The sequence below is a fragment of the Pelodiscus sinensis genome, chromosome 19, assembly GCF_052426305.1.
Source record: "Pelodiscus sinensis isolate ZL-2025 chromosome 19, ASM5242630v1, whole genome shotgun sequence".
Classification (NCBI taxonomy): Eukaryota; Metazoa; Chordata; order Testudines; family Trionychidae; genus Pelodiscus; species Pelodiscus sinensis.
In genome coordinates this window covers 25,463,521-25,474,903 of record NC_143070.1, presented here as the reverse complement: position 1 = coordinate 25,474,903, position 11,383 = coordinate 25,463,521, and the positions used below count along the sequence as shown (strand labels likewise).

At 52.1% G+C, this 11,383-nt stretch overlaps 1 protein-coding gene and 2 non-coding genes across 4 annotated transcripts in view; 2 read left to right on the top strand and 1 right to left on the bottom strand.

The window, feature by feature from the left end:
• The window catches only part of LOC149522394 (zinc finger protein RFP-like), a 97,392-nt gene that overhangs the window by 33,175 nt on the left and 52,834 nt on the right, over nt 1-11,383 (bottom strand). The window lies entirely within an intron of this gene.
• TRNAE-CUC (transfer RNA glutamic acid (anticodon CUC)) lies at nt 1,756-1,827 on the top strand. Its single transcript has one exon. It is a non-coding gene; the product is annotated as a tRNA-Glu (tRNA).
• On the top strand, nt 6,108-6,189 carry TRNAS-UGA (transfer RNA serine (anticodon UGA)). The gene has a single exon. It is a non-coding gene; the product is annotated as a tRNA-Ser (tRNA).

Sequence of the window (11,383 nt, the reverse complement as noted above, 5' to 3'; positions counted from 1 at the left end):
GCAAGACTACACAACACACAGGCCCTTTGTAAGTCAGTTCTGCTGATGTTAATAACATTCAATATTTTCCCCATTTCCAACCACATGACAGCAATTTTAATGAGCAAGGGCAATCCAGGAATTTAACTACTAAAACACATCTCAGCAGACATTGCGGAAGAGGCTCTTGCGCAAGAAGGAGCTGTCTACGCTGCCCCTTCTTGCGCAAAAAAAACGCTTTTGTGCAATGCCGTTACATCTATTACCTTTCAGGAAGAACGGCATTGCACAAGAGGGTTTTTCTTGTGCCAGAAGGGGCAGTGTAGATGCTCCTTCTGGCACAAGAGCCTCTTCTGAAACAAATGGTGGCTCATTAGGTATGTAAATGATGCTCAGCGATGTTCCATGCTTAGCCTCATTTGCATATTACTCACGCAAAAAGCCATGAGAGTAGACATAGGCCTAGGCAGGTTAGGCTGAGATGGGAGGAGGTGCCGCTGGGGTTGAGGCTCCTCAGTGGTGCTTTGGCAGGGACCAGGGTATTGCAACCACATAGTCCAAGGCCAATGGCAGCACCTCCAGCCTCTGGGACGTCTGTGGCATTTGCTGCAAGGGGACACAAAACCAGGTAAGGTTCCCCCCTGATGCCCAGATCCCCCAAGACCCGGCAGCCCCAGCTTGCTCCAACACCTTCCGTTCTCCCCACCCGCTTTCCTGGCCACACATGGCACTTCTTGGTGCGTGTCAAGCCAGGCCCTGCAAGGAGCCACTGGGGCAGGAACCAGCCCTTGGAGCTCGGCTTGCACCGGAACCGGCAGTTTCCTACCACGTCTCTCTTGAGAAGAGGCGACTTGTTCCCCTTCTTCTACCTCACGTCTCCCTTGTCTCTGTTCCCTTCAAAGGTCTCTGCTGCCTCAGGACCCGCCTCCTCAGGGCACTGCCCCCTCTGCCACTGGGCTGGGAGCGGGAGACTCCACAGTCTCTGCACTTGGGCTGAGAAGTCTCACTGGGACTTGTCTGTTGATGGCGTTAGTCAGCCCAATGGCCAGCCGGATCCATTCCGTAGCGCTGCCCGAGAGGGAGCTTTCCCAATCTCCATTGGTATTTCCTGGGGCTTTGTGTAGGGGGATTGGGCTTGACATCTTCTCTGCTGGAAATGCCTCTTCTTGGGAAAGCAGCTCCCAGGAGTTCATGGAACTTCTTCTCAGCTTGTGACAAGGACAAGCAAGGGGCGACGGGACAGGGGTTTATGTGATGATGACAGGGGTGCAGAAAGCAAATAAGAAATTATTTCTTTGCCTACTTAAGAACCAGGGTGACAGAATGAAACTGGTAAGTAACCGAGTTAAAGAGGAAGCATTTTTGCACCCAGTGGAACTCCTTGCCAGAGGATGTTGCGAAGGTGAAATCTACAAGAAGGTCCAAAACAGAAATGGATAATTTAATGCAGGAAAGGTCAATCAATGGAATTTCACCAGGATGGACAGGGCAAGTGTCCCTAGCTGATGTATACCTGAAGCTGGGAATGGAGGGATCACTTAATAACTGTCTGTCCTGAGGATTCCCTCTGGACAATGAAATTGGCTGCTGTTGTGAGACAGGATCCTGGGCTAGTTGGACAACTGGCATGGCCCAGTCTGGCTGCTTTGATGTTCTGTTTGGCTGTTCTTGTGCCCTCTGGGCAAGGGAGAATGGACCCTCCCCCTCATCCTGAAGTGGACAGAAAATGGCCTGCGAAAGGCTAGTGTAGGTGAGCAAAGAGACTTGTTTTATGTGTCCCTGATGGTCTAGTGGTTAGGATCCAGCACTCTCACTGCTGTGGCCTGGGTTCAATTCCCAGTCAGGGAAGCCAGCTGCAACTTTCCCAAAACATGTCCCTAGACAATCTTCTTCCCACATGTTACAGCAGCTGAGACCTAGCACGGGGCTAACCCTAACCCCTCCCACTTGGCTGGGCACTGCCTGGACTTAGGCCTCCCCAGTGCCAGCCTAAGGGCTCTGGAGAGGGCAGGGGCAGAGTCCTTTCTTCTACAGTAGTTCAAACCCAGCCCCTTGGTTCCAACTAACTAACATTACTCCTCATTTTTTGCCCTCTGTGCCTCCCTCTCCCTCTCCCTCTCCCCCTCCCCTTGCTGGTAACACAATCAGGACTTTTCCCTGTTGAAAGAACAAACTCTCTGGTGTTTATGTGGGGAATGTAGAACTGGGGAGGGGCTGGGGAAAGACCCTGGGAGGGGGAGGAGGCTGGGAGGAAGGGCTAAGGCTGGCACCTTCCTCTGATGGTCCCACTGCCTCATGCCTCATGTCAGGGGCCTCAGCAACGCTGGGGGGTGGCTCCAGGGGGAGAAGCTGGTTAAGGGGAACATGAGCTGCTGGGCCACTGAAGCAGGCCCCCAGCAGCAGTCTCTGTGCAGGGCTCACACGCTCCAGGCCTCCCTGTCATATTGAGTCTCTCCATGTGGCTTGGGCTCCAGAGCCTGCCCCCCAGCTGCTGCCTAGATGTAGCCACTACAGCAGCAGGAATTTAGGCATCAGGTCCCCTGCTTTTGGGGACAGGAAGCCAGGCCCAGGCCCTTTTAGCCACTGGAGCTGTACAGGCTGGAGCCTCCCCCTACCAGCTCTTTGCCCTGCTTCCTGCAAAGCTCTCAGCCTTTTGCTTGTGTCTGTTTCCCTGTCCGTAGTAGGTAACTAAAGAAAGGGAAGTTACTGAACAGAACACCCCTTTGGCCTGCATGGGGCTTGAACCCATGACTTTGGCAGTATTAGCACCACGCTCTAACCAGCTGAGCTAGCCGGCCTATGAAAGTGCAGCTCACCAGTGGCCCTTTCAAGAGAGGCGCCTCAGGCAGCTGCAGGGATGTCTCAAGCTGCCAATGGCTCTTCTCTGACAGGGCCACTAGAGATTCACTGTGACATGGGCTGGCTAGTCCAGCTGGTTTGAGGGTTGGTCAAGGTGGCTGGCGGCCGGCAGACCCAGGGCAAAGAGAAGCCGGAATCTCTTGCTGCCAGCACCTTGCCTCCCAGCTTCTTCCCTGCCAGCAGCAGCAAAGTCCTGAGCGCTGCCCTTGACACCATGGGACCAACCTCCCCTCACTCAACTGGGCCAAACTGGTGCCCAGTTCATGCCCACTGGGACCTACTTTATTGGGTTCCTTCCACCCAGAGCCCCCTTCTTCTCCTGGGCTGCGAGAAGCATCACTGGGATGGTTTCTCATATCCCAGCACAGGGCCATCTCTCCAGTGACAGGAGACGGGGCTGGTTTCAAGATTTCTTTTAGCCCAGCAGCAAGGGGAGATGGAGGAAAATCAACCCCGTTTGCAAGCTTTGTGTGACAGGAGGGGTGTGAGCTGGGGAACCTGCACCCCCAGAAGGGCATTTGGGTGCAGCCAGGGGCAGCAAGAATTCAGGCCCCCAGGCGAGTGCATTGGGACAATGTGTGAGCCCTTCCATGAGCATTTTCTGCTCCCACTGGGGAAGGCAGCTGGGCAGGACCAGCCTGCAGCCCACGTCCCTTTCAGCCCCAGGTGAAGGAGGTAACAGAGAGGGGAGGAAAGTCCATGGCCAGAGCCTCCTCCCAGCAGTCTGGCCCTGCACAGAGTCTGTGCATGATGGAGCCTCTCCCAGCAGGGCGATGGCCTGTTCTCTGCAAAGTGCTCAGCTGTTTCATTTTTTTGCAGGCCCATTGTATGTGTCCCTGGTGGCTTCATTTACAGTTTTCACTCTTTACATTTGCATCCCTTTTTGGAAAGAGGGTGCAAGTGTAAACATACCCTACATAGCGAGAGTTGGCCTCCGTCAGTTGAGCCTGGCTATGTCCCTACTTCAGGAACCCAAAGGGAGCAAAGAGCAGATGTACTGGAAACTGGTGGGGTACCCTCTGAATTTGATTTAGTGAGTCTTAGTTGGACTTGCTAAATCAAACTCCGGAAGATTGAAAGATAGTGGCCATTCCTCCCCCACTGGGTGTGATTCTTGTTCTTCTGCACAGCATAGCCCAGGTAGACCAAGGACTTTCAGATCACACCCTTGCTGAATTGATGGGAATAGAAACAGAAACCAGACACACAGCAGATTTTAACTTGTTTCAGTTGAGATGGGTTTGCCTGGTTTATGCGCATTGACACAGAAACACATTAGGGCTACGTCTACACTGGCACCCTTTTCCAGAAATGCTTAAAATGGAACAATGATAGAAATGTAGCCGTGTTAGTCTGGGGTAGCTGAAGCAAAATGCAGGACAATGTAGCACTTTAAAGACTAACAAGATGGTTTATTAGATGATGAGCTTTCGTGGGCCAGACCCACTTCCTCAGATCAAATAGTGGAAGAAAATAGCCACAACCATATATACCAAAGGATACAATTAAAAAAAATGAACACATAGGAAAAGGACAAATCACATTTCAGAACAGGAGGAGGATGCGGGGGGGAGGGGGGGGAGGAAGGAAGGTTTCCCGTTATAAGGATTTCCGGAAAAAGGGCGTCTACATTGGCAGGATGCTTTTCCAGAAAAGCACTTTTTCCGGAACAGCGTCTGTGGCCAATGTAGACGCGCTTTTCCGGAAAAAAGCCCCGATTGTCATTTTTGCGATCGGGGCTTTTTTGCGGAAAAGACTACTGGGTTGTCTACACTGGCCCTTTTCCGGAACAGTTTTTCCAGAAAACGACTTTTGCCTGAACAGGAGCAGCATAGTTTTTCTGGAAAAACACTGACAATTTTACAGTAGATCGTCATTGCTTTTCTGGAAAAGCAAGCGGCCAATGTAGACAGCTGGCAAGTTATTCTGGAAAAGCGGCTGCTTTTCCGGAATAAGTGACCGAGCGTAGACACAGCCCAGGGGTTTGTAGTAATCTCCGCACATCAGAAATGCAGAGTGAGATGCAACTGGAGATGCAAAGGTTTCAAAGAAGTTGATCAACCTTTCAGGGGGCATTTGGAGTTGAAACAGGGACCCTTTTGCCTATAGTCAAACACTTTACCACTGAGCTACACCCCCATTATGCTTGCTTGTTTGCATCCAGTGTTTGGAAATTAGCCGCTGGCAGCACTGTCTGCAGGAGCAGGTGGTGCCTTGCACACATGGCAGGGGGAGGACAGCCCTCTATGGGGTCAGACATGTGTGGTGTCCCCCCACCTACAATCAGCATGACACGTCACGATAGCGCATCACCCCCTGTGCTCCCGCCTGCCCTGTGTGTGTTGCAACCTCACAACACTCACCTGATGTTCCCTCCCCGGTGCCCGTGGACATTTGGGAGGCCTCCTCCATCTGGGGGACCGGTTCCAGGGTGAGGGTCACGACGTTCCTGGAATCCTCCTTCTCCTCATCCTGGAGCTGCTGGTCATCTTAGTTGTCATCCTGAAGCTGCGGCTGCTGCTGCCCAGGTGTCTCCATCCCAGACTCCACAACTGTCCCTGGAGACAGGGATCCCCAACCCCCAGGACTTGGTCCAGTTCCTCACAGTATGCACAGTGCTGCGATGCTTCCCCAGTGCGGGAACTGCGCTCACAGGTCCTCACATACCCCTGCCGCAATTTCTTGACCTTGGCTCTGATTTGGTCTCGGGTGGGGGGAGGTGGCCTTTCTTTGCAAGGCCGTCAACCATTCAGCCATAAATATCTGCATTCCTCCGCCTGGACTGCAGGGCCTGCAGAGACTCCTCCTGGGACCACAGCTTTATCTCTGGCCCCTACCATGAGAGTGCCCAGCACTTGCTGCCACTTGCTTGCTCCTGCGATGTATCCCTGGAAGGGCCAGAGGGATCTCTGGGGGCTTGTGCCTGTGACATGGCTCTCCAAGAGGATGGAAGCGCTCGATCTTAGCTGACTGGATAGTGAAATTATACTAAAATAATTGGTTAAGGTAGAACTAAGAGGTACTTGAATTTCTCTTTATAAACTGGGATCCAAGAAGGACACCAGCAAGAAGAAGGAAAAGGGGAGAAGAGAAGAGGAAGGGAAAGGGAAAGGAAGACCAAGAAGGAGGAGGGAAGACCTTGAAGCAGAACGGCCGGGACTCCTCTGCACAGCTGTTGCAATGGTTTGCTGTGTGAACTCTGTGGCAGGTGACATTAGGGCTGTGCACTGGAATTATTTACCAGTTTCCCTGTATCTACTTTGCCCAGTGCTGTGATGGCCGAGTGGTTAAGGCGTTGGACTTGAAATCCAATAGGGTTTCCCTGCGCAGGTTCAAATCCTGATCACAGCAAGGCCTGTATTTTGACAACACCCCTGACCAGGCAACAAGCTGCACAACCCCTGAGCCACTCTCCCCGTCCCCAGTCAATCCCTTTCTGCGCCTTTCTGAGAGACACGGCGCAGGGTGCCTCATTATGGGTCCCTGAGCGCTAGGGAAACTCTCAGCTCCTGCAGCCTTTGCCTCCTGCCCAGCACCCCTAGAGCGTGGTAGGAGTTGAGTGAGAGGATGGAGCGTCTGGGCCTGCCCCCAAAGGTCCATCCATGAAGGGCAGAAATGCTGGGGATATGATGTGGGTCACCCCTCCCGAGGCACACAGCCCCCCCCCCCGCCCTGTGTTGGGAGCAAAGGGTCTAGAGAAGTATTGGGGGGGGAGGGGTCTTGTTCCCTGCTCTTGCTCTGCCTTGGGCAAAGAATTAGTAACAGAATATTTGTCCAACTTTATGTACAGAAAAAAACTGACAAGCATATTTCTGTCCCATGTTTCTGTGGGGTAGTGGTTATCATGTTTGCTTAATATGCAAAAGCCTCCAGGTTCAAAGCCAAGCAGAAACAGGGGTGAGGGGGTTCTGCTCTTATTGTGGCTCCCCAGGTAAACACAGCTCCTGCTGCTTGGGAAAAGCCCAACTCCCAGGCTGAGTAAACCAAGGAACAGCAGGAACCCTGCCCTAGAAAGGGAGGGGCCAGTGTGTGTAAGTGCATGGCCCAGACAGACAGCCCCAGGCTGGGAGGACAGAGCTTCCTGACATCTCTAGTGCTCCACAGGGGCACATGTGAGTGTTGCTGTCCCTGCTGTACAGAGAGGTCCATGGAGACAAGGAGAGGTTCACTGAATGGGCCAAGGTCACCCAGCGAGTTAGAGCCCAGCTCTGCCCCCAGCTCCCTGCCCCACCCACCGACGTGCTGACTCCCTCACTGCCAGGGGCTGTTTGCATTGGCCTCTTTTGTTTTCTTTACTGCTGGAAGACATTGGGACAGTTGGCCAGGGCGTCCCGCAGTTGCCATCTCCCTCTGCAGGTGCTGTCCAGAGCCCCGACTAGCAAACAACATGCTCATGTGGTGCCACGTTCCAGCCAGGCCAACAGGAAGTGTTTCTTGTGGCATCACCCCGAGGCTTCCAAAGTTGAGCAGCTCTGCATTCAGGGTTCTTACTAATATCAAGAACCTCAAGCAATGTAAAGCTAGAGTGTGATGGAACTGGAAACGAAAATATCGCTAGTAGAAGGAACTTTTTCCAAGGAGGCACTTAGAGTTGAACCAAGGACCACTTGATCTGCCGTCAAATGCTCTATCACTGAGCTACACCCTTGCAAAAGTAGACAGCTGCAGCCAGTGTTGGGAACTGGGCAGGGAACAAGAGACTTTTGTGTAACACACATCACAGGTGGGAGGGACCCTCACTGACCCCAGATTGTGACTGGTGCTAACAAGGGATTTGCTCTGAAAGTAGCAGAGCTGGGACAGGACAGACTTCTGAGCGATGAAGGGGCTAGAGGGAAGCCAGGAGAACAGAGGCCAACCTGAGAGCAGAGAGGCCCAGGTGCCCCCGTGGGCTGTCAGCTGTAGGTGCCATGGTGTAAGGGGCAGCACTCGAGGCTCTGAATCCTCCAAGATGAATTTAAGTCTCAGTGGGACTGGCTGGGCTGGTTACTGCAAGGTCCTCGCGCTTCAGGTGCTTTGGCTTCCTTATCCTTAGGGACAATGGAGACAATTTTGTTCCTCCTGCTGGGTGTCTGAGGCCACTGGAGCTTGGTCTCCAGACTGAGCAGATGGGTGGGAGGGGTCTGATACTGTCACAGCTGCAAGGCAGGTCACCCACCTGGCCCCTGAGCTCAGCCCATGTGGGCGGCAGCCAGACAGTGTGAGTGGAACAGAGGGTCATGGGGAGAGGGGAATTCATATATTTTAGGAAGGCTACACGCCTTGGAATAAAGACCAATGGCCCCTGCACAAAATGCATTGTGGGAATAAGAGTTGGGGCAGCAGTAAAGGAGCTAACCCCTCAGCACCAGCAAGTCAGGGGGAGAAGATGGGAGTGTATCCTGCTACCTCTCACTTGCAAAGGCAGCACTTTTCCAATGCAGCTAATTCTGCCCCACCTGCAACCTCTCTCCAGTGCTCCTGCCACTGCCTGGCCCAGGAGGGCTGGTGTCCAGCAGCTCTCTGCCCCAACATGGCTGGCTTTTGGGGACAGCAACTAGGAAGTTGTTGGGCTACTGGAGCCACTTAGCCCCCTGACTGGCTCTGCCAGTAAAAAGACAAACAAGGACTTCCCCCAGCATTGATCCCACTACCTCTTACATGCTAATTGAGCACACTAGCATTTGAGCTAATACCCCTACTGTATTAGCAGGGGCCTTCTTGGAGGCTCTTCCCTTCTCCCCAGGGATGTCGGCCTTCTAGGTCAGTTAGTCCTGAGAAAGGAGAAGGCTCCAAAAAGGCCACAAGGGCAACTCTCAGCAAGGAGACTCCCTGCAGCAAAGCCATGGGGGAAGACAGGGAATCTCTGAGATGGCTCCTGCCCTGCAGCCTGTCCCACCTGGTCATTGTCATGGACTCTCTGTGAGGTCATCACCGCCCAACCTCCTTTAGCCAATAAGCTGAGGTGCTGCAAAAGGCCCTTGTGATGTCACTGCCACACCCACCCCTGCCCTCCAGGGCTAATGTCCTGCCCCAGGCAGCCCCTTTGCATGGCTGAGCTGCTCCCAGGGGTGAAAGTGACACATTTCTTACAGGGCCTGTTCTATTGGGCACCACCCCTCAGGTGGGGGAAGGCTCAAGGCAAGAAGTTGGGGGAGGGGTTGTAATAGCGTTGGAGGCTCAGGGCAGGGATTTGGGGAGCATGTGAGTGTGGTGGCGGGATCTGGGCAGGGGTAAGGATGTGGGAGGGTAGAGAAGTCAGGGCACAGGATTAAGGATGTGAGGGAAGGCTTAGGGCTGGGACTGTGTGTGGGTGTTGAGGGGATCAATGGGACTAGATTCCCAGCTCCCTCTGCTCTGGGCTCCCTGAGGCCCTTTCACACACAAGGGCTTTCTCTGCAGCGTGCTGAGGAGAGAAACCCGAGCCAGTGATGCTAAATAGCCGTAGTGTGGATGTCCCACTGCTGCTATTTCAAAATTTCTCCTCCTTAGGGCCATTGAAGGTCACTACTCCCCCGTGCTTCCTGGGGTTCCAAATTGACAGAGCACGTCGATGCTAGATAGATCTCTGGCAGAGGGGTCACTGAAAGTCAAAAGAACAGAAGGGTCATCTGATGGCGGTAAACCTCTTCTATGAGGAAGCCTTTTTCCAAAAAAGCGTTTTTGGGAAAAGGCACATGTGGACTCAGAAGAGGAAGTTTTTTTCAAAAGAAGAGGCTTCTGCCACTCTGTGCATAGTAATCACAACTGAAATGTGAGATAGAATGCATCAATTTGGACGCTATCTTTCAAAAAAGCAGATGGCTTTCTGGATACACTTTCACTGTGGGGACGCTCTCTTTCGAAATGAGCTTTTCTGGAAGAGCTTTCTTCAGAAAGAAGCCTGCAGTCTAGACATAGCCTCAGAAACAGGCGGACCCAGGAGGCAGTGGGGCACCTGTTATTCTCAGGGCACGGTTAGATTGTCCTCAGCCTTTGAAAGAAGATATGCAAATTTGGCACAATATGGCAAATTCTTTCAATGCCATTTTCCTAAGAGCTTTTTTTTTTTTTTTTTTTAAACACACACACCAGTCTAAACATGGTTCTTTTGCGGGGGAAAACCCCTGTTTTGAAAGAACCATTCTTCCTAAAAAAATGAGTTGTACAGGGTTCTTTTGAAAAAGGGTTTTTTTGACTCGAAAACCCCCATCTACACTGCTTATTCCCCCCACAAAAACAGCTCTACAAAAGGGATCAGAAGATATGCAAATTGGAAGCTGACACTGCTCCTTGCATTCCTTCTGCTGCTTCACCTCTCAGGATAACCATGCCTACCCCATGCTGAGAGCCAGGCCCACGCAGCAAAGAGAGGGTTGGACTCTCTTGCTGCCAGGGTCTCACCACCCATCTTCTTCCCACCATCAACACTGCAGCCCCTTTCAGCCACTGGGTCAGCCCGGGAAGGGAGGCAGGAAATGGGGCCATGTAGGGAGTCGGGTTGAAGGGGGCAGGCAAAGCTCATCTCAACCTGCAGAGCCACTGGCAGCAGCTTCTCTCTGGTGGTGCTGCTGAGAAAACGCTCTGAGAGAAAAGTGGCAGCCTCAGAACAAGGGGTGCTGGTGCCACAGTAGCTCAGTGGGGCGAGCATTAAGACTTGTAATCCTTCTGCCGGCAGCAGCCAGGGCTGTTTATTTAATTTTTTATGTGCATATGCATGGTAAACTCTAGAATTTATTTCCTTTCATATTGAGTATGGGGTATGGGAAGGTTTACTAAAAGGCAAGGGGACTGAAAAAGGTTGGGAACCCCGATCTAAATGAAGTTTTTCCCACAGTCAGGGCAGCTGAAGGATTTCTTCTGTGTGGATTTTCCTATGTCTAAAAAGATGTGAGCACCAACTGGAAAAAACCACCTGCAGAGAAATAAGTGAGCTGCAGAGAGTAAAAGGGCCTGACCACGCTACAGCCACCTGGGGTAGGTGTTAGAGTCTGTCCAATTGATGCAATGCAGCCAGACAGTATTGTCAGAACATATCTCCACTCAAATTGCTGGTATCAATTGCTGGACTTAGGGAGACGGGCTGAAAGGTGTTTCATACGCAATAGAAACAAAGAAAATTTACTCAAAAGTTATTTGTACAGAAGCAACAAGACTCATGTTTAAATATGAATCTCCATAATACTCGTCTGAACAAGCACTCATGCCCTCAGTATTGTGCACAAGACCAAACTCACTCTGTTCAGGGATGGAAAAAGTAACGAGCAGCTGTTTTTGCACAAAAGGCTTTTGCGCAAGAACGAGCAGTGCAGACGGCTCCTTTTTGCACAAACCCCCTTCTTGTGCAAAAGCCATTCTTCCAAAAAATGGAGCCCCACTACACTGCTCGTTTTTGCGTAAAAGCCTCTTGTGCAAAAACAGGCGCTCGTTATTTATGCAAATGAGGCTCAGCAATATTCCACGCTTAGCCTCATTTGCATGTTTTTGCAGAAAAAGGCTACAGGTAGACAGAGCCATAGAGATGAAAAGCCAGGAGCTGGGTACAGAGGACTCCTGTGAGGTCACAGAGTCTGAGGTGTGTGAGACC